Consider the following 4,339-nt stretch of genomic DNA (forward strand, 5'->3'; position numbering starts at 1 on the left):
TTCATCAGAAATCATAGGGAGAAAATCACCACCCAAATAGATACATATAGTTTAGTGGTGACAGGATGTAAAAGTGGCTGCTTCTTTGGGAGGTGTCTATTTCAAAGGTACTTCCCTTGTCCTTGACAGGAATTGCAAGTCATAAATAAGAACATATGATATATATTCAATTTTAAGGTTTATAGAATATTTGGTTACTCTAATAGCCTCAGAATGTGTGGGACTCCTCCTTATTCTTCAGTTCTAAGCATATACTAACATAAAGTATGTAAATCCTTCAAAGAGGTTTAGCTTGCAGAAATGTCATGTTTGTTTAAAGCAACATTTCTCAATCTATGGATGAGACCCTTTGTGGGGTTGAAAGTTCCTTTCAAATGGGTCACATACCAGATATTGTGGATTTCATATATTTACATTACAATTCATAGCAGTATCAAAACTACAGTTTTGAAGTAGCAACAAAACTACTTATATGATTAGAGTACACTATAACAGGAGTAACTGTATTAAAGGGTCACAGCATTAGGAAGGTTGAGAACCACTGGCTTAAAGAATTGCTGGCAATAGCCCATGGAGGTCAAAGTCAATTGTATTGTTTAGGTGGGGCAGAGGAACAGCTAGATGAGCATCCTAGCCAGCATGTGGTCCTCCTATCTATGGTCTTCCTTACATTACCTTTTCTACTAAACAATTTTGTTAATCTGAATCTTAGTTGCCTAGGATTTTTTTAAACAACTATTTGCAGTGGTGAACAATAGCTCTTTCTCAGTTTCCTCAGGAGATAATGTTTGAGCAAACCAGTCTTACTTCCAACTGAGGCAGGAAGCTTAAGGTTGGGGCCCACGATGAATCATTAGTTAGTCATGTAGCACACATGACCAATCCCTTGCTTGGACAAATAACTAATGATTATTGTATTAGTTAGGGTTTTACTCCTGTGAACAGGCACCATGACCAAGGCAACATTTTTTTTATTAATTATTCCATTCATTTACATCTTAAAAGATATCCCACTTTCTTATTATCCCTCCCCAAATTCATCCCACATTTGCCCTCTTCTCCCTCCCCTTTGCCTCTATGAGGATGCTCTCCCACCCATCCACCCTCTCCTGCCCCATTGTTCCAGCATCCCTTTATTCTGGGGCATCACACCTCCACAGGACCAAGGGCCTCCCCTCACATTGATGTTAGACAAGAGCATCCTCTGCTACATATGTATCTGGAGCCATGGTTCCTTCCTGTACACTCCTTGGTTTGTGGTCTAGTTCCTGGGAGCACTGGGTGGTCCGGCCAGCTCCTGTTGTTCTTCCTGTAGGGTTGCGATCCCCTTCTGCTCTTTCAGTCCTTCCACCAGCTCTCCCACTGGGGTCCCTGAGCTCAGTCTGATAGTTGGGTCCAAGCATCCAAGACAGCTCTTCTAAGGACAACATTTAACTGGGACTGACTTACAGGTTCAGAGGTTCAGTCTATTATCACCAAGGCAAGAACTTGTCAGCATCCAGGCTGAGAGTTCTACATCTTTCTCTGAAGGCTGCTAGCAGAATTCTGGATTCCAGGCAGTGAGGATGAGGGTCTTTAAGCTTACAGCCACAGTGACACACCTACTCCAAAAATGCCACACTAATAGTGCCACCCCATGGGCCGAGCATATATAAACCACCACAGTCACAGCTGTAGGCTTATAGATTTCAAAACCTACTTTAATAGGTTTTGATAGGGTTCAAAATCTACTTTAATAGGTCTAATAGGGTTCTTTAATGCTTCAAACTCCCTTCTAAAATGACCATTCCCAATGAAGAGCATCTTTTTCCCAGTCTAGTGTCTCTATATTTAAGCTATTCTATATAAAATCTCACCATATTTTTACAACCACAATTCTTACTAATTCTCTTTTAACAGTTTAGAAAGTAGGTTTATTGAAAGTTAATAAACTAGTACAAGTTCATGGCAATAATAATGTTTTGGGCCCAGAGTTCAAAGCTATGAAGACTGGAGTGAAAGATTTTATGAAGCATTCATTAGGAGCGTAGAAGTAGCCGTATCTGTTCTGGAGGCTGAAAGGGGTCAGGTGGGCTGCATTAGGCATGAAATAAAATTTAATAATTTATCAAAGTCAAACTTGATCCAACAAACAAACTTTTGCCTGACCATCTACTCTGTTTACTAATGTAATTATTGCATGAATTCAAGAGACTTAAGGGACAAGCCCCTAACCTTTCCCAAGGAGCTTCTGATGTGAAATGATTCTGTGTCTTGACTTGTTCAGAGTGAGACTGGCAGGAAACTTTCTTCTTTTTTTTTTTTTTTTAACAGAAACGGCTTTGAATAAGAAAAGCAGTCTTTGTGGAAGCCTACTGTGTAGGGAAACAAATGAAACCATTGAAGTTGAAGAGCACCTGCATGAAAGGCAGGAGGCAGCAGACAGGACCAGGCCAGGACCCCCCCCCCCAGAAGAGCTGGGCACTCTTTGCAAAGGATGCTTAAAAGCTTGATTCATTAAGGTGTTTTCAAACTATGACCACTGGTGAGAGCTCTCCTGTGGCTTAGACACTTCCCTTGATGCTAAGTGGGTTTTCAGGCAAATCACTCCCATTTGCCCACTCTACAGAGCACTACGTGTGCACGCATGTGTGGGAGAGGGCAAGGAGAGAATGAATGCACAGGGGTACATCTGGACAGCTGGAAAGCATTCTGTCATTTGGGGAAACAAGAGGTCAGCTTCACAGAGTAACCTCCCACTGGGGAAGGAGCAAAATTTTCTGTAAGAGGTTAGAAAGTGAATGGTTTTAGGCTAGGTGCTGGCTACATTTATGTCAACACGACACCAACGATAGTGATTGGAGTGGAGGAAACCTCTACTGGGAAGGTGCCTCCGTAAGATGAGGCTGTGGGCCAGCCAGTAGAGCATTTTCTTAATTAGTAATTGATGGGAGAAGGAAAAGCCCATTATGTGGTGCCATCCCTGGGCTGGTGGTCCTGGGTTCTATAGAAGGCAAGCTGAGCAAGCCATGGGGTACAAGCCAGTAAGCAGCACTCACCCAGGGTTTCTGAGGCAGCTCTTATCTCTAGTTTTGTCCCCTGTTTGAGTTCCTGTCATGACTTCTTTCAATGATGGACTACAGTTTGAAAATGTAAGACCAATAAGCCCTTTGGTCCCCTATTTGCTTTTTGGTCATGGTGCTTTGTCGCAGCAGTAGAAACCCTAAGACAGGCTATAAATATATATGACTAGAGAGTTGTTTTTTCCAAAAGGAGGAGTAGAGACATAAATCAATCACCAATTGCTACTGATGTAACCAATCATGGTTAGAGGATTACATTTCAACACAAACTCTTGGACAGAATTTCAAGGGTTTCCAGTTGAGTGTGTTGGATGGGGAGGTATACCCAGGGAGGGCACAGAAGCTTCATGCTCTCCCTTTCCCACAACTCTCTCCTCTGCCTTATGCAGGTTTTCTATTTGGTTGTCTCTACATGTACACTTCAAAAGAAACTGAGCACCCATATAGGCCTTTTCCTGAGTTCTGGAAATCAGTTTAGTGAAAGAATGATCAAACCTAGGAAGCGACCATAGAGACCCCTGAGAAGTCTGAGAAGTGTGTAGGTGGCCTGGACATCTCATTGTGACTGGAGTCTAGAGCTGGCCCTGTTATTCAGTCAGTGTTTCTGAATGTTAGGCCACTCTCATTGAGTAGCTCTGCTGTCACAGTGGGAGGCAGCATGTTCCCTGTGGAGGGAAGGGAATTACAGAGATGCCTTCTCCTCCTTTGTCTAGATGTCGCATGTCACTTGTCATTTCAACTTGATCACAATTAGCCCTGCTGCCTTGCCTCATAGCAAGGACTAGATGATATGAGTACTGTGCACTGAGAAACAGACATGTGAACGTATTAATGTCTCTGGCCTTTGACTTCTTCCCTCCAGGCTATGTTGCCATAGCAACACACACACACACACACACACACACACACACACACACACACACACACACACACACACAGACATGTTCCCTTACACTCACAAAACAGGTTTCAACATTTACCTGACAGCTTATGGCATTTTCTTTTACAGTGTCTAGGAGAATGGAACCTACTTCGGAAAATGCTGATCTGGTAAATATTAAACAACCACAAAATAATTGTTGAAAAAATACCTGATTCTATTTCAGCAAGCTTTAGAAAAATCTTTTCTCTCTTCTTTTTTTCTTATTTTAATATTGTTATTTTTTCAATTTTATTGGATATTCTCTGTATTTACATTTTATTTTATTATTATTTTTGTATTTACATATTAAATGTTATACCCTTCCTTCCCCATCACTCCCCTCCCTCTTTCCCCT

The sequence above is a fragment of the Micromys minutus genome (genome assembly GCF_963924665.1).
Source record: "Micromys minutus genome assembly, chromosome: 3".
NCBI lineage: Eukaryota > Metazoa > Chordata > Mammalia > Rodentia > Muridae > Micromys > Micromys minutus.